Source organism: Macaca thibetana, chromosome 12 (assembly GCF_024542745.1).
Source record: "Macaca thibetana thibetana isolate TM-01 chromosome 12, ASM2454274v1, whole genome shotgun sequence".
In the NCBI taxonomy this organism is placed as follows: domain Eukaryota; kingdom Metazoa; phylum Chordata; class Mammalia; order Primates; family Cercopithecidae; genus Macaca; species Macaca thibetana.
This window is the reverse complement of record NC_065589.1, coordinates 33,601,642-33,629,202: the sequence shown is the minus strand read 5'-3', so window position 1 is coordinate 33,629,202 and position 27,561 is coordinate 33,601,642. Positions and strand designations below refer to the sequence as shown.

The window sequence follows — 27,561 nt, the reverse complement described above, 5'->3', positions numbered from 1 at the left end:
CTAACTAGAATAAACAATGTAGAGAAGTCCTTAAATGACCTGATGGAGCTGAAAACCATGACACGAGAACTATGACACATGCACAAGCTTCAGTAGCTGATTCGATCAAGTGGAAGAAAGGGTATCAGTGATTGAAGATAAAATGAATGAAATGAAGTGAGAAGTTTAGAGAAAAAAGAGTAAAAAGAAATGAACAAAGCCTCCAACAAATATGGGACTATGTGAAAAGACCAAATCTATGTCTAATTGGTGTACCTGAAAGTGATGGGGAGAATGGAACCAAGTTGCAAAACACTCCTTCAGGATATTACCCAGGAGAACTTCCCCAACCTAGCAAGGCAGGCCAAAATTCAAATTCAGGAAATACAGAGAACATCACAAAGATGCTCCTCGAGAAAAGCAACTCCAAGACACATAATTGGCAGATTCATCAAAGTTGAAATGAAGGAAAAAATGTTAAGGGCAACCAGAGAGAAAGGTTGGGTTACCCACAAAGGGAAGCCCATCAGACTAACAGCGGATCTCTCAGCAGAAACTCTACAAGCCAGAAGAGAGTGGGGGCCAATATTCAACATTCTTAAAGAAAAGAATTTTCAACCCAGAATTTCATATCCAGCCAAACTAAGCTTCATAAGTGAAGGAGAAATAAAATCCTTTGCAGACAAACAAATGCTGAGAGATTTTGTCACCACCAGGCCTGCCTTACAAGAGTTCCTGAAGGAAGCACTAAACATGGAAAGGAACAACTGGTACCAGCCACTGCAAAAACATGCCAAATTGTAAAGACCATCGATGCTAGGAAGAAACTGCATCCACTAACGAGAAAAATAACCAGCTAACATCATAAAGACAGGATCAAGTTCACACATAACAATATTAACCATAAACGTAAATGGGCTAAATGCTCCAATTAAAAGACACAGACTGGCAAATTGGATAGAGTCAAGACCTATCAGTGTGCTGTATTCAGGAGACCCATCTCACATGCAGAGACACACAGCGGCTCCACATAAAGGGATGGAGGAAGATCTACCAAGAAAATGGAAACCAAAAAAAAGCAGGGCTTGCAATCCTAGTCTCTGATAAAACAGACTTTAAACCATCAAAGATCAAAAGAGACAAAGAAGGTCATTACATAATGGTACAGGGATCCATTCAACAAGAAGAGCTAACTATCCTAAATATATATGCACCCAATACAGGAGCACCCAGATTCATAAAGCAAGTCCTTAGAGACCTACAAAGAGACTTAAACTCCCACACAATAATAATGGGAGACTCTAACACCACACTGTCAACATCAGACAGATCAATGAGACAGAAAGTTAAAAAGGATATCCAGGAATTGAACTCATCTCTGCACCAAGCAGACCTGATAGACATCTACAGAACTCTCCACCCCAAATCAACAGAATATACATTCTTCTCAGCACCACATCACACTTATTCCAAAATTGACCACATAGTTGGACGTAAAGCACTCCTCAGTAAATGTAAAACAACAGAAATTATAACAAACTGTCTCTCAGACCACAGTGCAATCAAACTAGAACTCAGAATTAAGAAACTCACTCAAAACCGCTCAACTACATGGGAACTGTACAACCTGTGCCTGAATGACTACTGGGTATATAATGAAATGAAGGCAGATATAAAGATGTTCTTTGAAACCAATGAGAACAAAGACACAACATACCAGAATCTCTGGGACACATTTAAAGAAGTGTGTAGAGGGAAATTTATAGCACTAAATGCCCACAAGAGAAAGCAGGAAAGATCTAAAATTGACACTCTAACATCGCAATTAAAAGAACTAGAGAAGCAAGAGCAAACACATTCGAAAGCTAGCAGAAGGCAACAAATAACTAAGATCAGAGTGGAACTGAAGGAGATAGAGACACAAAAAACCCTCCAAAAAATCAATGAATCCAGGAGCTGGTTTTTTGAAAAGATCAACACAATTGATAGACTGCTAGCAAGACTAATAAAGAAGAAAAGAGAGAAGAATCAAATAGACGCAATAAAAAATGATAAAGGGGATATCACCACCAATCCCACAGAAATACAAACTACCATCAGAGAATACTATAAACACCTCTACGCAAATAAACTAGAAAATCTAGAAGAAATGGATAATTTCCTGGACACTTACACTCTCCCAAGACTAAATCAAGAAGAAGTTGAATCCCTGAATAGACCAATAGCAGGCTCTGAAATTGAGGCAATAATTAATAGCCTACCAACCAAAAAAAGTCCAGGACCAGATGGATTCACAGCTGAATTCTACCAGAGGTACAAGGAGGAGCTGGTACCATTCCTTCTGAAACTATTCCAATCAATAGAAAAAGAGGGAATCCTCCCTAACTCATTTTATGAGGCCAACATCATCCTGATACCAAAGCCTGGCAGAGATACAACAAAAAAAGAGAATTTTAGACCAATATCCCTGATGAACATCGATGCAAAAATCCTCAATAAAATACTGGCAAACCTAATCCAGCAGCACATCAAAAAGCTTATCCACCATGATCAAGTGGGCTTCATCCCTGGGATGCAAGGCTGGTTCAACATATGCAAATCAATAAACGTAATCAAGCATATAAACAGAACCAAAGACAAAAACCACATGATTATCTCAATAGATGCAGAAAAGGCCTTTGACAAAATTCAACAGCCCTTCATGCTAAAAACGCTCAATAAATTTGGTATTGATGGAACATATCTCAAAATAATAAGAGCTATTTATGACAAACCCACAGCCAATATCATACTGAATGGGCAAAAGCTGGAAGAATTCCCTTTGAAAACTGGCACAAGAGAGGGATGCCATCTCTCACCACTCCTATTGAACATAGTGTTGGAAGTTCTGGCTAGGGCAATCAGGCAAGAGAAAGAAATCAAGGGTATTCAGTTAGGAAAAGAAGAAGTCAAATTGTCTCTCTTTGCAGATGACATGATTGTATATATAGAAAACCCCATTGTCTCAGCCCAAAATCTCCTTAAGCTGATAAGCAACTTCAGCAAAGTCTCAGGATACAAAATTAATGTGCAAAAATCACAAGCATTCTTATACACCAGTAACAGACAGAGAGCCAAATCATAAATGAAAGTCCATTCACAATTGCTTCAAAGAGAATAAAATACCTCGGAATCCAACTTACATGGGATGTAATGGACCTCTTCAAAGAGAACTACAAACCACTGCTCAGTGAAATAAAAGAGGAGACAAACAAATGGAAGAACATACCATGCTCATGGATAGGAAGAATCAATATTGTGAAAATGGCCATACTGCCCAAGGTAATTTATAGATTCAATGCCATCCCCATCAAGCTACCAATGAGTTTCTTCACAGAATTGGAAAAAACTGCTTTAAAGTTCATATGGAACCAAAAAAGAGTCCGCATCTCCAAGACAATCCTAAGTCAAAAGACCAAAGACGGAAGCATCACGCTACCTGACTTCAAAGTATACTACAAGGCTACAGTAACCAAAACAGCATGGTACTGGTACCAAAACAGAGATATAGACCAATGGAACAGAAAAGAGCCCTCAGAAATAATACCACACATCTACAGCCATCTGATCTTTGACAAACCTGAGAAAAAACAAGAAATGGGGAAAGGATTCCCTATTTAATAAATGGTGCTGGGAAAATTGGCTAGCCATAAGTAGAAAGCTGAAACTGGATCCTTTCCTTACTCCTTATACAAACATTAATTCAAGATGGATTAGAGACTTAAAAGTTAGATCTAAAACCATAAAAACCCTAGAAGAAAACCTAGGTAATATCCATTCAGGACATAGGCATGGGCAAGGACTTCATGTCTAAAACACCAAAAGCAATGGCAACAAAAGCCAAAATTGACAAATGGGATCTAATTAAACTAAAGAGCTTCTGCACAGCAAAAGAAACTACCATCAGAGTGAACAGGCAACCTACAGAATGGGAGAAAATTTTTGCAATCTACTCATCTGACAAAGGGCTAATATCCAGAACCTATAAAGAACTCAAACAAATTTACAAGAAAAAAACAAACAACCCCATCAAAAAGTGGGCAAAGCATATGAACTGACATTTCTCAAAAGAAGACATGCATACAGCCAACAGACACATGAAAACATGCTCATCATCACTGGCCATCAGAGAAATGCAAATCAAAACCACAATGAGATACCATCTCACACCAGTTAGAATGGCAATCATTAAAAAGTCAGGAAACAACAGGTGCTGGAGAGGATGTGGAGAAATAGGAACACTTTTACACTGTTGGTGGGATTGTAAACTAGTTCAACCATTATGGAAAACAGTATGGCGATTCCTCAAGGATCTAGAACTAGATGTACCATATGACCCAGCTATCCCATTACTGGGTATATACCCAAAGGATGATAAATCATGCTCCTATAAAGACACATGCACACATATGTTCATTGCGGCACTATTTACAATAGCAAAGACTTGGAATCAACCCAAATGTCCATCAGTGACAGACTGGATTAAGAAAATGTGGCACATATACACCATGGAATACTATGCAGCCATCAAAAAGGATGAGTTTGTGTCCTTTGTAGGGACATGGATGCAGCTGGAAACCATCATTCTCAGCAAACTATCGCAAGAACAGAAAACCAAACACCGTGTGTTCTCACTCATAGGTGGGAACTGAACAATGAGATCACTTTGACTGGGGAAGGGGAACATCATACACCGGGGCCTATCATTGGGGGGGACAGGGGGGAGGGATTGCATTGGGAGTTATACCTGATGTAAATGACGAGTTGATGGGTGCTGAAGAGTTGATGGGTGCAGCACACCAACATAGCACAAGTATACATATGTAAGAAACCTACACGTTGTGCACATGTACCCTACAACTTAAAGTATAATAGTAAAAAAAAAGAAAAGAAAAGAAAAAAAAGAAATAGGAACACTGTTACACTGTTGGTGGGACTGTAAACTAGTTCACCCATTGTGGAAGAGAGTGTGGCGATTCCTCAAGGATCTAGAACTAGAAATACCATATGACCCAGCCATCCCATTACTGGGTATATACCCAAAGGATTATAAATCATGCTGCTGCAAAGACACATGCACATTGTGTTTACTGCGGCACTATTCACAATAACAAAGACTTGGATTCAACCCAAATGTCCATCAATGATAGACTGGATTAAGAAAATGTGGCACATATACACTATGGAATACTATGCCGCCATAAAAAAGGAAGAGTTCATGTTCTTCACTGGAACATGGATGAGGCTAGAAACCATCATTCTGAGCAAACTATCACAAGGACAGAAAACCAAACACCGCATGTTCTCACTCATAGGTGGGAATTGAACAATGAGAACACCTGGACATAGGGTGGGGACCATCACACCCCGAGGCCTGTCATGGAGTGGGGGCCGGGGGGAGGGATAGCATTAGGAGATATACCTAATGTAAATGATGAGTTAATGGGTGCAGCACACCAACATGGCACATGTATACATATGTAACAAACCTGCACATTGTGCACATGTACCCTAGAACTTAAAGTATAGTTTAAAAAAAATTTAGGGCAAGTCTGCAGTGCAAAGTGAAAGCAAGTTTATTAAGAATAAAAAACAAAGAAAAAGAAAACCCACCGTGTGGAGGGGTCCCTCAAGCTGAAATGGGACCCAGCAGTGCCCTGGCTCTCGCATGGGTCTCTGCGGAGTAATGAGAGAAGATGGGAACCCGTGCCTTCACATCTCTAATGCTGACCCTGGTCTTACAAGTTTTCCTTTTTTTTGATAAAGCATATTCTTAACCCATCCCAATGGGACAATGTCATACAATTAGTTGTGAACCCTAGTATACAACAGGAGACACCCAGATGGCACCCTTTTGGATGTGATAGTTTGTTTTTCTCTCTTTTTGAAAAAATCAATAAACTACTTTCAATGAAACAAATCTGAAATGCCTTCTTCACATTTCTTTATTATATTGCCATGCTTAATTAAAATTGTGTCATCATTCTTATACTTGTATACTGATCACAGATTCCCAACGAAGACATATATTTTACCAAAATAAGAAAAACATAATAAATAGCTTGTTTCTGGATTATTTCTTCCATAACAAGATTTTCATTGTCTTTTGCACTTGAGTAGTCTTGGTATTCAAAATATTTTATTCTCAAGTTTTACAATTATAGAACTAATAGCAGAATTTAATTTAGCTCAGTTAATTCAGTTTTCATCCCAAACATTGGTTAATTTAAACATTAATTTTCAAAAATAGCCAGGGAAGCAAATTTGCTTAACAAAATTATACATGGTACTACAAATTCAGCATACAAGACTTTTGAGCCATTCATTACCTTTTATTATCATCTTTATTATCAACATTGGAGGATTAGCTGCATTATAAGCTTACATTATAGTCAAGTATACCTAGAATTTATTAATGTAATTTTAGGTTGGTGGAATAGGGCTACAGTCCTGACTCCTGGTTGAGACAAAGCTGTGCTTAGAATCCTCAGTCTCCAAGGTAAACAGCAGCAGAATTCATTGTATCACAAGAGATTTGGTGAGTGTCATGGAAGCAACAACATTGTCATTTATGACTTACAGTGTTGCACAAGACAGTTGGAGAATTAATTTATTCTGATCTGTATCCTACTATTTCTTTTCTAGGAAGTCTTATCTAGTTCACTCCAGGTTTTTTCTTCCTTTGTGGTCCTACTGATGCTTGCCCATGACTATCTTGTACAATACTTTCCAGTCGTGGTTGAAGACAATGTTACAGGACCACCATATGCCTGCTGTGCAGTAACATACCAACATACCAAGGCAGCAGGGTTTGAAACAAAGAAAGAGTTAATGATCACAGGGCCGCTGAGCAAGGAGATGGGAGGGATTCTCAAATCTATCTCCCGAAAGAGTTCTGGGCTAGGGATTTTAAGGGGATGGTGCAGGGTGACAGGCTGGAAAATTGGGGTCATTGATTAGTCAAGGTAAGGAAGATATCCTAAGGATGAGGAAACTGCATTCAGCTTCTCATGGGGTTCTTCGGATCAGTTTATTCCAGCAGTTTTACTGGTATGCAGGACCACAAAGAATAGTTCAAATGGAAAACATTTTATAATGTTCAAGTTGTCATTCATAGAGTAGTTAAAGGGAAATATATATTTGGTGAGAGTCTCACTCTGTCTCCCAGGCTGGAGTGCAGTGGCATGATCTCAGCTTACTGCAACTTCCGCCTCCTGGGTTCAAGTGATTCTCCTGCTTCAGACTCCTAAGTAGCTGGGATTGCAGGCACGCACCACCATGCACAGCTAATTTTTATATTTTTAGTAGAGGTGGGGTTTCACCATGTTGGTCAGGCTGATCTCGAACTCCTGACCTTGTGATCCGCCCTCCTTGACCTCCCAAAGTGCTGGGATTACAGGCATGAACCACCGCACCTGGTCAGGGAACTATAATCTTTTAACAGGGTCTGCATGATTCCAGGGCAATAGGTGTCAAACAACTATGAGTAAGCAGATCAGAGAGCAAACTGACCCCGTGATTACTGCTGTATGTGCTTCAGGCTTGGTATATTTTCATTTCTCCCACTCCCTTCTTCTTGATAAATTTTATGAAGTTTATAAGGATGGTTTCAACAACTTCATTCTGCGTCTGAGACCAAAGATGTGAAATCATGCTGGACTTCTTTTTCTCTCATAGCCTACAGCCACTCTGTCATCAAATCATTTTGGCTGTACCTTCAAAATATATCCAGAATCTGAACACTTCCCACAACCCACCCCCTACCACTTTGGCCTAAGTCACTACCTCTCTTGCCTGGATTACTGCAATAACTTTCATGAATGTTCTTCTTGTTTCTACCTTGGCCTCCAATAACTCATTCTTTTTAAACATAAGTCAGATCATATCATTTATTTGTTCAGAACTCTACAATGATTTCCAGTTTCACCAAGAACGAAAACCAAGTATATATGACATATGCATTCTAGCCCATTTTCTCTGACCTAACCCCTTCCGTTCTCCGCGGTATCCATTTTGCAAAAGCTTCCTTGCTGTTCCTTAAGTAACTAAGGCATGCCCCTACCTTTGGTCCTTTGCCTTAGCTACTACATCTTCCTCGAATACTCTTCCCCCAGACGTCCACATGGCTAACACTCACACATTATTCAAGTCTTCATTCAAATGCTGTCTTCCCTATTAGATACACCCTATTTTACTTAAAATTAAATTCTCAACCTCCCTGGTACTCTGATCCCTCTTACATGGCTCTACTTTCTCATTTTTCTCATAGGACTTAAAAAAAATGCAAAAGTACAAATTTATTACATTTCTTGTTTATAGCCTGTCTTCCTGTCCTTTCCAGCCACTTCAAATGTTATATCCACAAGGGTAGGGAGACCCATGGGTTTTATTCGCTGGTACATATGGGAGTCCCCAAAATATTTGTTAGATTGAATGAAATTCAAAGTAAGTTTGACTTAATCTCATCCTAGGCTGCAAGTGAAAAGATTGCAACCATAATAAATAGCACAAAGTTGGTAAACCCTGGTTTGCCTTGAAAATGTATTATCTCTAATATGCATGTGTATATGAATGATGTGTAAGTATTGACATAAATGTTATATGTAACTGTATGTATACAGAGTGTGTATACATATATTTCTTTCTAGGTAAATCAACCCAGTGTTAGTGGTAAAAGCAAAGAAGAACTTTATAACAAATTTTAGAGACATAATTAGTGAATTTTAAAAATCATTTAAATTCTTGTTGATATATCTATCAAGAATGATGGGCATTAATGATGACAAAAGGGAACTTTTAAATAACTAATAACTATTTCTAAATATACTTTAATTTTTAAGTCAGTAATACTTTTACATGTTTTAAAAATCAAAACTATAAACAAAGCCATACTTTGATAAGTCTCAACTCAACCCCTTCATGTTCCAGTCACCTCTCTCTCTCTCTCTCTCTCTCTCTCTCTATATATATATATATATATATATTTTTTTTTTTTTTTTTTTTTTTTGAGACGGAGTCTGGCTCTGTCGCCCGGGCTGGAGTGCAGTGGCCGGATCTCAGCTCACTGCAAGCTCCGCCCCCCGGGTTCCCGCCATTCTCCTGACTCAGCCTCCCGAGTAGCTGGGACTACAGGCGCCGCCACCACGCCCGGCTAGTTTTTTGTATTTTTTTTAGTAGAGACGGGGTTTCACCGTGTTCGCCAGGATGGTCTCGATCTCCTAACCTCGTGATCCGCCCGTCTCGGCCTCCCAAAGTGCTGGGATTACAGGCTTGAGCCACTGCGCCCGGCCACCTCTATATATTTTACACTATTTATAAACGTTTTTGTTTCTTATATATCTTCTAATATTTCTTCACATCATTTATAAGCAGATAAAAATATAGATTCTTAATTGTTCCTTTTTTACATATACAGTGTTCTGCAATGTGTTTTTCTCATTAAACAATATATTCTGAATTTCTGTATATTAGTACATAAAATACCCTAAAATACCCTAACTGCATAATATACCATGCAGACTATACCACAGTTATATTAAACAATCTGCTACACTGAAGTGCAGTTCCTGCCAAGGCAAAATACCATTCACCCTTTAAGTGACTGATTTTGACTGTCAAGTCAATGAACATGAAAGCAAAAATCATGGAAATCAGAAATTTACTCATTATCGTACATTTTTTCCTAGGGTTATGTATAAAGTTATATGTAGTTTTTGCATTATTCAAGACTACACGAGTAAAATAAGTGTGACAACTATGCACAACATCTATTACACTTTCCTGGGAAGGTTTCTGTTCTAAGTAAGGTGACTTATATTATGTGATTATAAATTGAACATTGATCTACTAGTTACTAAAGCTCTTGGCTTTCATATTTTTCCTTCTTAGTTTTTGAAATTTTTGTAATGTCTTGATTACATAGTTTAGGGGAAATAGAGCAGATGTATAGATTACTCTATTGACATTTTAACATGCTAATAGTATCCTTAAAATTACTGGGGTTCAATTATATAATTCTATCATTCCAAAACAATTGTTTTAAGAAAAGAGTTAGAACTAGCTATACCTTAAAACATGGGAAAATTGATTTTTTTGTGTGTTATTTGTCAAAGTTTCACACTTTCCTTTGGTAGAAGAGAGACAACTAAGATTGTAGAGTTTTTAAGAAAACACTACCGATTCTTGCTTTTCTTTAATTCTTCAGCCACCCTGGCTGAAACTATTTTGATGAACACTGTGTTTAACAATGCAGTCCAGAATATATATACCTTCATTCACATTTTCACAAAAGACTATTTGACCCACTATAAGAAGTGCAAATGTGAATGTCATGGTCAGGCATGGTGGCTCATGCCTGTAATCTCAGTACTTTGGGAGGCCAAGGTGGGTGGATCACTTGAGGTGAGGAGTTCAAAACCAGCCTGGCCAACATGGCAAAACCCTGTCTCTACTAAAAATACAAAAAAATTAGCCGGGCTTGGTGGTGGATGCCTGTGATCCCAGCTTCTCTGGAGGCTTAGGCAGGAGAATCACTTGAACCCAGGAGGAGGAGGTTGCAGTGAGCTGAGATCATGCCACTGCACTCCAACCTGGGCAATAAAGTGAGACACCGTCTCAAAAAAAAAAAAAAGAATGTCAGAATGTCAATAAAGGTTTAAACCAGGATGGTGGTGGACAAACGGCACAGTAGTCTCACTAGTACACAGAGGTTCCCACTACAAGAGAGAAAAAAAAGATGCATTCTTTTCGAGTGGGCTCATGGAGCTTCTCCCAGGGAGACAACACACTGTGTTGTCTCAAATCACCAGCAGATAGAAGTATGTGGCACACGAGAAGGACATGGCCCTGACTTCCATGCAGACATGCTCCTGGAATTTTAGAGCTTGAATTTTTATTACTTTATTTTACAATTGCAGGTTCGTCATTCCTGCTTTTTGCTGAAAAGAAAGAAAGAGAGAGAGAGAGAGAGAGAAGGAAGGAAGGAAGGAGGGAAGGAAGGAAGGAAGGAAGGAAGGAAGGAAGGAAGGAAGGAAGGAAGGAAGGAAGGAAGAAAGAAGGAAGGAAGGAAGGAAGGAAGGAAGGAAGGAAGGAAGGAAGGAAGGAAGGAAGGAAGGAAGAAGTGCAAAATTTACAGAGCTTTTCTCCCTTGCATTCATCAGATTCTCCATAATAGATTCTGTTTAAAAGATGGTAGGGGGATGATAATAAGACAGTTTATGCTTCTGCTTTTGTAAGGAAAAAAAAAAGGAAAAAAATCCAAAATTACCCATTTTTGAAGCTTATTCATCTAACCTAAACCTACTGTGATCAGATAACATTCCTGAAAGGATTTTAGAGTTGGAAGCACTTCATTTGTATTTTCAGTAGGGTTTAAATTATCTTCCCTAATTGGTTCCAGTCTGCCTGTTTCTAAAGCACCAAGATACAGAGAAAATTTTAATGTTAACCGGAAATTCAGGTCAGAAGAATCTGGGTTTACATGTAAGACATATATGGTAATATCACCACTTAGAAATTCTGAATGCTAACTCCCTCTCTCTTAGCTTTTATAAGTCTAAGCTGTAAGTCAGATTACATCTACCAAAGTTATCAACAACTCTCCAACTACAGAAGATTGAGTTTTGTGAGATATTAAATCAGTAAAATTTGAAATATAGCCATATATGTAGCAGCAAATTTATATTTATATGCAAAAGCCAGAATAAAATAAATCCCGTTCTTTAATTTGTCCCTAAATAATATAGGGCACAACAAATTTTAATCTGAGTTTGGCTAGAAGAAATTGAAGTATTTAGAAGAACAGCATGATCTAACATATCAGTTTTTACAATAAATTCAACTGTTGCAGGAGTGATATTAAACAGCCATTAGAGACTTAGAACACTATGTACCTAATAGAAGAAAATAAACTCATAAATCAAATCAGAATAAAAAACTCATAAATCAGAGTCAAATCAGAATAATCAGAATAAAAAAACTCATAAATCAAAATCCCCTAAGAGCCCCAAAGTTATTTGCTAATCTTTATTCCTGCGAAGTTGCATCCTATTCTGATTTTGTAAAGAGATATACACTAACAGGATGAGTGAAGTTGTACTTATGTGTACAGAGGGAATTTTTATTGAGATGCTGCTTTGTTATTAAATTATTTATTTTTATAAATAAAATTATTATATAAAAATGACTAAATCTGGCAACATTTGTTAAACAAAACTGTGTGTTTAAAAAACATACAGAAGGAACTGCACTGGAGACATGAGATAATACTTTACTCAGCTCTAGGATTTGATGATTATAAAATACATGTAATTGCAAATATCAATACCACCTCCATGAATAACTATACAATTATGACTAAATTGAAAACTTTTATTATTAGCATTGTTTCATTTTTTTTTATTTAACAATGTTGGTGAAGATGATGGTAATGGTGATTGAATAGTGGAATAATATGTGGTATTCTTTAAGAAATATTAAACAATGAGGCCGGGCGCAGTGGCTCACGCCTGTAATCCCAGCACTTTGGGAGGCCAAGGCGGGTGGGTCACCAGGTCAGGAGATCGAGACCAGCCTGACCAACATGGTGAAACCCCGTCTCTACTAAAAATACAAAAATTAGCCAGGTGTGGTGGCAGGTGCCTGTAGTCCCAGCTACTCAGGAGGCTAAGGCAGGATAATCACTTGAACCCAGGAGGTGGAGGTTGCAGTGAGCCGAGCGGAGATTGCACCACTGCACTCCAGCCTGGGCAACAGAGCGAGACATTGTCTCAAAAAAAAAAGAGAGAAATATTAAACACTAAGTTTTCTTATTTTGTTAATTGAAAATATTGACCAAACTACTAAAGATGAATGCCAAAATATCATAAGTGTTGCCCAAATGGCAGACACAAGGTAGAGCTAACCTTGGGTGCTCTCATCACCTTCTGTCAGCACAAACAAAATATTTGAATGTCCACCTCGTGCTGAATGTCCACCTTTGCTAAGGGAGGAAGTAAGTCAAGTAATCTCACTGAGGGTATTGACATCTGCCTGCTAGAAATAAAAATATCTGTATGTAGTTTTCAAAAAATAACACAAAATGAAGAAAAAAGATCCATGTGTTAATTGTCACTAACATCATTCCAAATGCTATTCGATTAAAATTGAGATCTTTTTTAAAACTAAAATATCAGACTTCTTTGCACTTGCAAAACCAAAGTTAGTATGATAACATCTGTAAAGGCAGTAACTTCAAGATTTCCTTTGATAGTTGAAGACTAGCCTTGACGTTTTTTTTTTTTTTTTTTTTTTTTTTGAGATAGAGTTTTGCTCTTGTTGCCCAGGCTGAAGTGCAGTGGCGCAATCTCCACTCACTGCAACCTCCACCTCCCAGATTCGAGCAATTCTCCTGCCTCAGCCTCCCAAGTAGCTGGGATTACAGGCGCCCACCACCGTGCCCAGCTAATTTTTTGTATTTTCAGTAGAGACGGAGTTTTGCCATGTTGGGCAGGCTGGTCTTGAACTCCTGACCTCAGGTGATCTGCCTACCTCAGCCTTCCAGAGTGCTGGGATTATGGGTGTGAGCCACTGCGCCCGGCCTAGGTTTCTTTGTTGTTTGTTTTAAATAATTATACAGGAAATTACAAAGGTAGTACAGAGGTCCTCTGTACTTTTAAGCCAGTTTCCACCATTGCTTGCATCATTCAGTAAATGAGACCAATTATTTGATAAAAGAATATCAAAGCTAGGAATTTGGTATCAGTACAAGGCATGTGTATAGTTTTATGTCATTTTATTCCAGTAGATTTGTGTATCTACTATCAAAATCAAGATACAGAATTATCATCAGAAAGATCTCTCTTATTCTAATCCTTTATAGTCATATCTACTTGCATCCACCATCCATAATCACTGGACACATTATTCTGTTTTCTATCTCTATAATTTTGTCATCTGTAGAATATTGTATGGATTCATACAGTATGTGACCTTTAAAATTGGTTTTAGTCACTTGGCTTACCACCCATGAGATCTTTTATGGGCTGAATCGTGCCCCCTCAAAACTCTTATGTTGAAGTCCTATGTCTTCAGTACTTCAGAGAGTGACTGCATTTGGAGACGGAGCTTTTAAAGAAGTGATTAAGTTAAAATGTGGCTATTAGGGTGGGCACTGACCCAACCTGACTAGTATTGTTAAAGAAGAAGTTTGGACATCTAAGGAGATACCAGGGATGCACAGGCACTCAGGAGAGATCTTGTGAGGATACAGTGAAAGGACAGCTATCAGCAAGCCAAGGATAGAGGCCTTAAAACAATCCAAACCTGCCCACACCTTCATCTTGCACTTCTAGCCTCCAAATCTGGGAGAAAATAAATTTCTGTTGTTTAAGTCACACAGATTGGTATTTTGTCATGGCAGCCCTAGCAAACTAATATAAGATCCACCCAATTTGGTGTATCTATCAAGAGTTCCTTCCTTTATATTGCTGAGTAGTATTTCAGGGTATGTTTGTTTCTGTTGCATTTTATGTAACCATTTACCTATGAGGAACATTTTGGTTGTTTCTAGTTTGGGGTTTATTGCAAATAAAGTTGCCATAAGCAATCATGCATGGGTTTTTGTGTGGACCTAAGTTTTTATTCTGGAGGGATAAATGCTGAGAACTGAAATTTCTGGGCTGCAAGGTAAGTTTATGTTTAGTTTTTAAAGAAACTACCAAACTATTTTCTAGAGTGACTAAATTGTCGTATTTTCTCACCAGCCATACATGTGTATCCAGTTTCTCCACATTCATGGCAGCATTTAGTGTCACCATGTGTTTGTTTTCACTTTTCTAACAGATGTATAGTGATATCTCATTGTGGTCTTCAGTTGCATTTCCCTAATGGCTACTCATGAACATCTTTTCATGTGGCAATTTGCCATCTATGTGTCTTCTTTGGTGAAGGGTCTCTTTACATTTTTCCCATTTTGCAATTATATGGTTTGGTGTTTAATGTTGAATCTTGAAAGGTATTTATATATTCTATAGATGAATATTTTATAAGATATGTGGTTTGTAAATATTTTCAGTTGGTAGCTTGTCTTTTCCTCCTCTTGAGATGATGCATAATTTTCAATTTTGATGAAATTCAATATATTTTTTTCTGGTTGTTTGTATGAGTTATTTATTGAAAATTAGACATTTAGGGGGTTATATTATAATTATCTGGACCTCATTTATATCTTATAGTTCATAGCCAAGGTCTCCTCTGACAGCATGCCTGCGGGGAAAAGAGAGACACCTTCTCATTGTTATCAGGCAAGTGTAGAAAACTCCCAGGTTTTCCTCTTGGCCTTCATTGACACCTGAGGGTAGAAAAGGCTCCTTACCACTGCTGGTTGGGGTTGGGAGTTGAGGCTTTCCACCAGGCTTTTGTGGATGCCGCCCTGGTTGGGATGGGGAGGGCCAGCTCATTATTGCTCTCTCATGGTAGTCTCCACTGACACTGCAGTGGGGTGGTTTTGTTACCAAGCTGAGGGTCAGAGGAAGTCTTAACCCCCCACGAGGCCTCCTCTGATAGTGCAGAGCTGGTGCAGTAAAAGCTCACTGACACCATGGGTGTGGAGGAGGCCTGCTTACCAGCTGGTAGAACCAAAAATCCTGGCTTCTTACTTGCCCTTCTCTGGCCCCATTTTGGTAGGGGATTGAGACACTCCATTATAGATTGGCAAGGGGAGAAGCCTTTTTCCCCTTAGCCTTTGCTGGTGGAGGTGGGGGTGGGGCCATAGTTCATACTGTTGTATTAGGCAGAGTAGAGCAATCATCAAGAATAAAAATCATTTCACTTGCAAAACATGGATGGAACTGGAGGTCATTGTGTTAAGTGAAATAATCTAGACACAAAACGACAATTAGCATCTGTACTTATATGTGGGGTCTAAGACAGCTGATCTCATGGACGTGGAGAGTAGAATTATCATTCTACTCCAGATATCAGAGGCTGGGAAGGATGCGGGTGTGAAGGGGAGGATGAAGAGAGGTTGGCAAATGGGTACTAATATACAGTGAGATAGAAAAAAATAAGTCCAGGCCAGGTATGTTGGCTCACGCCTGTAATCCCAGCACTTTGGGAGGCCGGGTGGGTGGATCACTTGAGGTCAGGAGTTTGAGACCAGCCTGGCCAACATGGCGAAACCCCATCTCTACTAAAAATACAAAAAGTAGCCAAGCATGGTGGTGCATGCCTGTAGTCTCAGTTACTCAGGAGGCTGAGAAGGGAGGATCACTTGAGACCAACCTAGAGGTCTAGGTTGTGGTTTGTAGTGAGCCGAGAGCACACCACTACACTCCAGCCTGGGAGACAGGAGTAAAACCCTGTCTACCCCCTCAAAAAAAAGAAAGAAAAAGAAAAAATAAAGTCCTAACGTTTGATAGTAAAGTAGGGTGATTGTAGTTAACAAAAATGCACGATATATTTCAAAATAGCTAGAAGTGAGGATGTGAAATACTCTCAATATATTGAAATAATAAATGCTTGAAGTGATGGAAATTCTAAATGCCCTGCCTTGATAATGACACACTCTATGCATGTAACAAAATACTACTTGTACCCCATAATATGGAAAAACATTATGTATCAATAAAATCATCTAAAAGTTTCCTGTCTTTCTAGGCTGCCCTCTTAGTGGTTTTTTGACTAGTCACAGTTGTCTTTTCTTGAAGTTTTTTTCCTTTTCTCTTTTCTTTTTTTTTTGTCTGAGTCCATTAGAAATTCCTTGTTGCCAGCTTCTCCCATACTTACACTAGGGTATCCAAGAAATTCACACCATGTTATTCTTTGAGTTCTGAGGTCCCTAGCCAGTCTGTCTTCTCTTCTCTTCACCTGTCGGAACCTATTTATTTTATGGATAACATCTAGGGTTTTTAGCTATACTTAGCATGATAATGAAAAATTATTTAATGGGTACAATATACATTATTCAGGAGATGGATACCCTAAAAGCCCTGACATGACCACCATGTAACCTATACATGGAACAAAATTGCACATATATCCCAAAAATGTCTACAAATAAATTTTTTTTAATTAAAAAAGAAAGTATGTCTACTACATCTTCTCAGAAACTGAGTTTAAAAACTTACTTTTTCTTTTGATCTGCTTACATTTTCTTTTTTCACATAATAATGCTTTATTTTTATATGGGACTAAGATCTGCAACTCTCATAAAAATGTCATGTGGAAAATTAAGTAATAGGTATGAATTACCATAGAAGGAAGCAAAAGTATTACCGTGAAGAGCTGAGTGCATTTATATAATACTTAAAAATAACTGCAAAGGAATGAAAGAAGTGATTTTCACCATGACAAGTTGGTCCTTTCAAAATTATGCGGTTGATCTTTCAGAATGTAATTATTTGTTCTTACTGAAAGTTATTAGGAATATGTCCAATTATAACTCTTATATGTCAAGCTGGTAATATAAAGATTTAAAAGTGAAAACTCTAAAATTTCGTATGCTTTTTCAGTTTTATGTTAATGCATAGCTCTCAAGACATTTGCCAAGCCTTTTAGCAGATTCCTTTAGAGAGAGCCTGACAATATCAAGGACCTGGGAAAATGAGATAATTAAGCAGCGACATCATCAATCACAAAGATAGGATTCCGATGCTGTACAATTTTTCATCAGAGCCTCCTTAACATTTATTATGATAGAAATTGCTTTCAGGATGTGGCAGTATTTGGGCACTTAAGTTCAAACAGTGGAAAAGGTGCAACAGAAGAGAGAATGGAGATGGGCAGGAGGAGGGATAGTATAGTGGTTAGTGTACGCACTAAATTGAAACCTCCTCTGTATGAGTCCTAGATCCTATGACTGACTCTGAGGCCATAGAGTTTACTTAACCTAAGAGCCTTGATTTACTTATTTTTTAAAATGGGATTATTCTAATGCCTAACCTCAAAATTTCCTAAGGTATAAATTAAATAATATATCTGAAGTTTGTAGTTCACATGGCATTATTACCCCTCCTACCAAGGAGATGTTGAGGATGACATTGACATCAATATCACAAGTGACTTTAATTTGAGGCACAGCAAAGGGAGCAGGAAGTATGCCTGTGAGCTCAAACTTGTCCTGGATAACTAGCAAATTGTTATCCTTGGTTATGGCACTCTCACCTTCAAAAGCTTGAATGAGCATACAGGTTGGTTGTCAGGATAGGTAGTGAAGGTCTGGGTCTGCTTGGTAAGAAAAGTATATTGCATTTCGTGGGAACAGTCATGACTCTACAGCAGCATCATTACCAAAGAGAAGAGGAGTAAATCCAAAAGTAGCAAATCTTGAACAGTTTAAGATTTGTCTTAAGATAGGATGGCTGCCTGGACAGCTGCACCGTAAGCAACAGCTTCATCAGGGTCAATGCTCTTGCTCAGTTCTTTTCCACTAAATAATTATTGAGGAAGCTTTTGGATCTAGGAGATACAGATGGAACCACTTACCAGGACAATAACATGAATCTGCAACTTTTCTAGTTTGGTGTCCTGAAGGGCTATCTCTATCGGGTCCTGGGTGCCATGGAACAGGACAGCATTCAGTTCTTCAAATGGGCATGAGTAATGGAGGTATACATATCTGTTCCTTCACAGAGAGAATCCATCTCAATACTGGCCTGGGTGCTGGAAGGGAGAATGCAATTAGCCCATCACAAGCAGTACAGAAGCATCACACAGCCCTGTTGTTCTCACTACTGTCCTTATGCTTGCATTTGAACTCAGCAATAAAATGTTTGATCATTTGGTTGTCAAAAATCTTCTCCACCTAAGTGGGTATTTCCAGCTATAGATTTGATCTCAAATATTTCATTCTCAAGAGTGAGGACAGACACGTCAAACATTTCATCTCTTAAGTCATAGATGAGCACACTTCTTTCAGCTCCAACCTTTATGTCTGCACCATAAGCAACAGAAGCAGCAGCTGGTTCTTTGAAAATTTTAAGTACATTGAGACCAGCAATGGTTCCAGGATCTTTGGTAGCTTGACATTAGAGTCATTAGGCCCTATGACCATAACATTGGAAATAGTCTTCCCAAGGTGAAATAATAATTTCATATTCTATGAGATAACCTACTTAGCACTTACACAGATGAAAATCTAGATAAGCCATTACAGCCATGAGCAATGCTAATGAACGTTTTTGCAAACTCTGGACGGGTGCTTGACATCCTTAATGATCTTCCTATTTTTCTCAGTTATCTGGTCATGAGCAACTGGCTCAGCTGAAGATGATTCATTTCATATGAGATCACCTTTAATGTGCTTTAATCCACTGTAACTCAACATTTAGTTGAAGTGGAAAATGTGGACAGGCATGATCCTCCAAAATGGCAACAGCAAACTGCAAAGCTCGCCCAAAACACATCGCCTGAACACCAGGGTCTTCAACTACCAATCAAGCCCCTCTACACTGTCTGAGAAAAAGAAATTTCTCTAACTTCCTCAGTTCATAATGATTTTAATATCTCGGGTTTTTTTTTTTTTTTTCATGGTACTTCTAGGGCCAAAGAAAATTTAAAATATTTGGCAGTACCCTTGTGAGTTTACTGTGGTGTCCAGGGTGCCTTAAAGCCAGTTTAGCAACTGTGTTTCTAAAAATAATAGTTGTTTTTCATTGCCTTGTAAAATTCAAGATTTACATTCAGGAGTGGACACGTCCCTAAGGTATCAAAACTCTAAATTTCAAGGCCTCTTACTTGTAGGAGTCTCTTCCATGGTCCTGATCAGGGAGAAACAAAATTGAGCATATAACAACAATTGTTTAAGAGAACCACTTCTCCTTCCTCCCAAGTCCCTTGGTGGTTTGGTAGTGTTAGAGTGTCCACGGGCACATATATATAGTATCTAGCTAAGGAGAAGTTAGCACTAGAGGAGAAACACAATTTGACATGAATGAAGTCACAAAGCTGTCTGTGGACAATCCTTCTAATCAAATACGAAAATAATTTAAGTGTAGGATTGTTTTCGTTTTGGTCAATACCCATGCACAATGACATTTCCTGTAGTAACATACTTGATAGTGAAGCCTACATAATTATATATAAAATCTCCTCTTTTTCCCATTGTTAGTGGGAATTTCCCAAAACAAAATTTACCGTAACTCGTTCATTTGTAGGACATAAACTTGCAAAATTAGAACCAACAGCAAATATCTATATAATCTGAAGTTGCAGGTTTTATGAATCACAGACACCAATTAAACAAATTTAATCTACCATGCTAGGACCTTTTTCTTCTATCTTTAAAAATTATGATACAATTTTCTTTCATTTAAAACAGGGATCAATAATATCAAGCCAAAATATAGGGGAAAATATATTGTAATTTTATTTATTTATTTTGAGACTTCGTCACCCAGGTTGGAGTGCAGTGGCACGATCCTTCTGCCTCAGCCCCTCAAATAACTGGGACTACAGGTGCGCCACCAGGCCCAGCTAATATTTGTAATTTTTGTAGAGGTGGGGTTTCACCATGTTGCCCATGTTGGTCTTAAACTCCTGAGCTCAAGCAATCTGCCCACCTCTGTCTCCCAAAGTACTGGGATTGCAGGCATGAGCCACCATACGCGGTCATAAAGATATTTTATAATTATGCCATTTGTCATGTTTTAGTTTATTGTGATTTTTTTCTCATTCACAGTAAATATTCTGTTTTATTTTTCTAACTTTGATTCCTTTTTCTTAAAGATGGTACTTTAAATCATGTAAAATCGAGGCCTGAAAAATACCTGTCTACCTCTAGCCATGATGTAAGTGAAACATTTCTTTAACCTATTTCAAATAATTTTATTTTCCTTTTTGCTTTCTGCATCTTGGCTTACACTTTCCATTTGTCTCTGAAACCTAGTCCAAAAATAATTTATGTGCTCACTCCATTTTTGTATTTTATCCTTTTCAGAAGAGAAACATTTTCAAAAAGTCTTTTCGCTTTTTCAAAGTTCTCTCAATTTTATGCTCTGGTGTTCTTAAAGTATTATATGAGCATCATAATACTGATTTTTCAAACAAGAAAAATCTCATCTGCAGTCCCATGTTCTTTCAGCATTATTCCCAGTAGACAAGATATGGAGTCAGTCTACATGTCCATCAAAGAATGAATGGAGAAAAAAAAATATAGTGTCTATACACAATGGAGTACTTTTCAGCTTTAACAAAAAGAAGGAAATCCGTTCCTTTGTGACAATATAGATGAACATGCAGGGCACTATGTTAAGTGAAACAAGCCAGGCACAGAAATACAAATACCGCATGATCTCACCAATGTGGAATCTAAAAAATGTTGAATACATAAAAGCAAGGAGTAGAATAGTGGTTCTGGCTATGTGGGGGGTTGGGGCAGTAGGTAGGGAGATGTTGATCAAAGGATACGACAAAAGTATTTTTTTAAAAAATAATATATAAATACATCTCATAAACTCCACACAATGTACACATGTCCTCATTAGTAGTGCTGTACTCTCCCCTTTTCCTTCTTTCAAACCTACTGCCCTTCACAGCTGTTTGTCTTGGGTTTCTCCCAACACCACCCTCACCTCCAGAATCAGCCCTCTTCACTCCATCTCTTTATGAGCTTCTGTTTTCTTTTTATCCTCTTGTTCAATCACAAAAGCACAGGAATGGATTTATCAAGGACAAAATTCTTATGTGGTGTCTGAGAGAAGAAGGCATTCAGGTAATGCCTGTGCCAGTGTTTTCATGCCATCAAGCATGTGTATGAGAAAGAGGGGCTGCAATTTATTCAGGGCTTATCGCATCCTAAGTTCAGTGGGACCTATGGATGAGGTCATTTAATTCTCATAAGAACACTATAACTTGGGAATATCTCCATATCTTAAATGAGAAAACTGAGGCCCACAGAAGTTGTTGACTTGTCTGAGGGTGCAGCTGTGACTAGTACTCAAGTCCGTCTGACCCCCTGGTTTGTATTCTTAGCTTCTATGTGAGGCTTCCTTTCTAATCAAAAGTTGCATAAAGTTTCACATTCCCAAAATATTCTTCAAAGCATCATAAATAACTTCATAAAGGGCAAGGTGTGTTCATTTGAAGGTGAGTGATTCTGTAAAAGACTGAAATTTTACTGAAGTCAACATGGAATAACTAGGTGAGCTCACTGGTATTACAGATGTAGGTAAAGAATGAGATGTGGATTCAAAATAAAAAGCCTAATTTCTGTGTCATTTATTATCTAAGCTTAGAGGCAAATTACAAAAAAAAATCATAAAAATATGCGAAGAATGGAATATTCCTGGGGGGAAAAAAGTACGTACCTTACATTGTCACTGTTAAGAACAAAAAATTACAACATTTGCATTTGCTTTATGAAATCCATACAGCATTAGTGACCTCAAGTCAAATACATATACACACTACACAAGACACATACACATACACACACAATTGCACACTCAGTCAACCTTGTTTTTAATGGTGATATCATTGTGAAGTTATAAGTGAGATAGCTCACGTAGCAGAGTATTGTGATATTAGCCATGATGTACTAACCATCTACAGATGTTAGCTTATTGTAATAATAATAAAATAATTAATTTTAAAGACATAAACTATACTTATTAGTTACTAAGGATAAATAAGTGAAGTAACATTATATTCATTTTAACCTGAATTAATACAAATAAGGTGAAATGGATGGCTTACTGATTGTCTATAAGGAGCAAACCTATAAAATATCAAGTATTGTCACTGCTTGAATATGAAAATGGAAGCTGTGAATAATAACCGCCTGGTCAGGGAGAGAAATAAGTTTAAAGATATTAACAAATCTAGAGCACTTTCACAATATGTCAATGTAGTTAAAATGAAAAAATGTTTATCTTCCAGGTGGCAATTAAGTATTTGTGAGAAATTCTGGCACCCAAATTGACAGGCAACTAAGTGAAATAAATTGACTAACAGAGCATAAAAGTGAAAAAAAACACAGGTTGTCATTGGAACAAGTTGGTTAAATATGACTGAATTAATGAGTTTTAATAAATCCACATACTACAGATTTTCTACTAATTGGAAACCTAACAAAATTAAGTATGTATGACATTTAAAAATTATTTTTCAGAACTACTTTGGAACTGTTAAATTTAGAGGAAACTTTCCTAATAGATACAAAATATATACTGAAAGAGCCAGCAATTTTTTTAATTTACCATTTTATTATTTTTTAAGTACAGTTCTAAGACTGTATATATTTACACTGTTGTACAATCATTATTACCATCCATCTCCAGAAATTTTCATCTTCCCTAACTGAAACTCTGTACCCCTTAAATACTAACTCTCCATCCCACCTACCCCACTCCCTGCCCAGTTCCTGACAACCAACTTTCTGCTTTTCATCTCTAAGATTTTGAGCATTCAGGGAATCTTATGTAAGAAAAATCATAGAATATTTGTCCTTATGTAACTGGCTTATTTCACTTGGCATAACATCTGCAATTAGGATATTATTTTAGAGCAAGAGTTTTAAGCTACAGTCTATATAGCCAGCTATATTTGTTTTATTAGGCTGATCTACTTTAATGATATTTAAATGTATATTTGAATGCTTCAACTAATGAGCATTTTGTGATGAGCAGAATATCCTGTAAAAGACTGAAATTTTACTGAAGTCAACATTATAGAATAACTAGGTGAGCTCACTACTAGATTCTTAAAGGTGTTTATGTAGCCAAAACATTAAAAATGTCTGATTTTGAGGTTCCATACTAAATTAATCTGATATTAAGATAAAGCACAGGAGGGGGGAGCGGAGCAAGATGGCCGAATAGGAACAGCTCCAGTCTCCAACTCCCAGTGCCAGCGACACAGAAGACCGGTGATTTCTGCATTTTCAACTGAGGTTCTGGGTTCATATCACGAGGGAGTGCCGGACAATCGGTGCTGGTCAGCTGCTGCAGCCCGACCAGTGAGAGCTGAAGCAGGGCGAGGCATCGCCTCACCTGGGAAGCGCAAGGGGAAAGGGAATCCCTTTTCCTAGCCAGGGGAACTGAGACACACAACACCTGGAAAATCGGGTAACTCCCACCCCAATACTGCGCTTTAAGCAAACAGGCACACCAGGAGATTATATCCCACACCTGGCCGGGAGGGTCCCACGCCCAATGAGCCTCCCTCATTGCTGGCACAGCAGTCTGCGATCTAACTGCAAGGCAGCAGTGAGGCTGGGGGAGGGGCGCCCGCCATTGCTGAGGCTTAAGTAGGTAAACAAAGCCGCTGGGAAGCTCCAACTGGGTGGAGCTCACAGCAGCTCAAGGAAACCTGCCTGTCTCTGTAGACTACACCTCTGGGGACAAGGCACAGATAACAACAAAAGCAGCAGAAACCTCTGCAGACGCAAACGACTCTGTCTGACAGCTTTGAAGAGAGCAGTGGATCTCCCAACACGGAGGTTGAGATCTGAGAAGGGACAGACTGCCTGCTCAAGTGGGTCCCTGACCCCTGAGTAGCCTAACTGGGAGACATTCCACACTAGGGGCAGTCTGACACCCCACACCACACAGGGTGGAGTACACTCCTGAGAGGAAGACTCCAAAGCAAGAATCAGACAGGTACACTCGCTGTTCAGCAATATTCTATCTTCTGCAGCCTCTGCTGCTGACACCCAGGCAAACAGGGTCTGGAGTGGACCTCAAGCAATCTCCAACAGACCTACAGCTGAGGGTCCTGACTGTTAGAAGGAAAACTATCAAACAGGAAGGACACCTACACCAAAACCCCATCAGTACGTCACCATCATCAAAGACCAGAGGCAGATAAAACCACAAAGATGGGGAAAAAGCAGGGCAGAAAAGCTGGAAATTCAAAAACTAAGAGCGCATCTCCCCCGGCAAAGGAGCGCAGCTCATCGCCAGCAACGGATCAAAGCTGGACGGAGAATGACTTTGACGAGATGAGAGAAGAAGGCTTCAGCCCATCAAACTTCTCAGAGCTAAAGGAGGAATTACGTACCCAGTGCAAAGAAACTAAAAATCTTGAAAAAAAAGTGGAAGAATTGATGGCTAGAGTAATTAATGCAGAGAAGGTCATAAACGAAATGAAAGAGATGAAAACCATGACATGAGAAATACGTGACAAATGCACAAGCTTCAGTAACTGACTCGATCAACTGGAAGAAAGAGTATCAGCAATTGAGGACCAAATGAAAGAAATGAAATGGGAAGAGAAACCAAAAGAAAAAAGAAGAAAAAGAAATGAACAAAGCCTGTGAGAAGTATGGGATTATGTAAAAAGACCAAATCTACGTCTGATTGGGGTGCCTGAAAGTGAGGGGGAAAATGGAACCAAGTGGGAAAACACTGTTCAGGATATCATCCAGGAGAACCTCCCCAACCTAACAGGGCAGGCCAACATTCAAATCCAGGAAATACAGAGAACGCCACAAAGATACTCCTCGAGAAGAGCAACTCCAAGACACATAATTGGCAGATTCACCAAAGTTGAAATGAAGGAAAAAATCTTAAGGGCAGCCAGAGAGAAAGGTCGGGTTACCCACAAAGGGAAGCCCATCAGACTAACAGCAGATCTCTCGGCAGAAACTCTACAAGCCAGTAGAGTGGGGGCCAATATTCAACATTCTTAAAGAAAAGAATTTTCAACCCAGAATTTCATATCCAGCCAAACTAAGTTCATAAGAGAAGGAGAAATAAAATCCTTTACAGATAAGCAAATGCTTAGAGATTTTGTCACCACTAGGCCTGCCTTACAAGAGACCCTGAAGGAAGCACTCAACATGGAAAGGAACAACCGGTACCAGCCATTGCAAAAACATGCCAAAATGTAAAGACCATTGAGGCTAGGAAGAAACTCCATCAACTAACGAGCAAAATAACCAGTTAATATCATAATGGCAGGATCAAGTTCACACATAACAATCTTAACCTTAAATGTAAATGGACTAAATGCTCCAATTAAAAGACACAGACTGGCAAACTGGATAAAGAGTCAAGACCCATCAGTCTGCTGTATTCAGGAGACCCATCTCACATGCAGAGACATACATAGACTCAAAATAAAGGGATGGAGGAAGATTTACCAAGCAAATGGAGAACAAAAAAAAGCAGGGGTTGCAATACTAGTCTCTAATAAAACAGACTTTAAACCATCAAAGATCAAAAGAGACAAAGAAGGCCATTACATAATGGTAAAGGGATCAATTCAACAGGAAGAGCTAACTATCCTAAATATATATGCACCCAATATAGGAGCACCCAGATTCATAAAGCAAGTCCTTAGAGACTTACAAAGAGACTTAGACTCCCATACAATAATAATGGGAGACTTCAACACTCCACTGTCAACATTAGACAGATCAACGAGACAGAAAGTTAACAAGGATATCCAGGAATTGAACTCATCTCTGCAGCAAGCAGACCTAATAGACATCTATAGAACTCTCCACCCCAAATCAACAGAATATACATTCTTCTCAGCACCACATCGCACTTATTCCAAAATTGACCACATAATTGGAAGTAAAGCACTCCTCAGCAAATGTACAAGAACAGAAATTATAACAAACTGTCTCTCAGACCACAGTGCAATCAAACTAGAACTCAGGACTAAGAAACTCAATCAAAACCGCTCAACTACATGGAAACTGAACAACCTGCTCCTGAATGACTACTGGGTACATAATGAAATGAAGGCAGAAATAAAGATGTTCTTTGAAACCAATGAGAACAAAGATACAACATACCAGAATCTCTGGGACACATTTAAAGCAGTGTGTAGAGGGAAATTTATAGCACTAAATGCCCACAAGAGAAAGCAGGAAAGATCTAAAATTGACACTCTAACATCGCAATTAAAAGAACTAGAGAAGCAAGAGCAAACACATTCGAAAGCTAGCAGAAGGCAACAAATAACTAAGATCAGAGTGGAACTGAAGGAGATAGAGACACAAAAAACCCTCCAAAAAATCAATGAATCCAGGAGTTGGTTTTTTGAAAAGATCAACAAAATTGACAGACCGCTAGCAAGACTAATAAAGAAGAAAAGAGAGAAGAATCAAATAGACGCAAAAAAAAAATGATAAAGGGGATATCACCACCGACCCCACAGAAATACAAACTACCATCAGAGAATACTATAAACACCTCTACGCAAATAAACTAGAAAATCTAGAAGAAATGGATAATTTTCTGGACACTTACACTCTTCCAAGACTAAATCAGGAAGAAGTTGAATCCCTGAATAGACCAATAGCAGGCTCTGAAATTGAGGCAATAATTAATAGCCTACCAACCAAAAAAAGTCCAGGACCAGATGGATTCACAGCTGAATTCTACCAGAGGTACAAGGAGGAGCTGGTACCATTCCTTCTGAAACTAATCCAATCAATAGAAAAAGAGGGAATCCTCCCTAACTCATTTTATGAGGCCAACATCATCCTGATACCAAAGCCTGGCAGAGACACAACAAAAAAAGAGAATTTTAGACCAATATCCCTGATGAACATCGATGCAAAAATCCTCAATAAAATACTGGCAAACTGGATTCAGCAGCACATCAAAAAGC

General features: G+C 38.5%; 1 pseudogene; it reads right to left on the bottom strand.

The window, feature by feature from the left end:
- Nucleotides 1-17,938: 17,938 nt before the first annotated feature.
- LOC126932299 (heat shock cognate 71 kDa protein-like) lies at nucleotides 17,939-21,731 on the bottom strand (annotated as a pseudogene).
- Nucleotides 21,732-27,561: the final 5,830 nt, after the last annotated feature.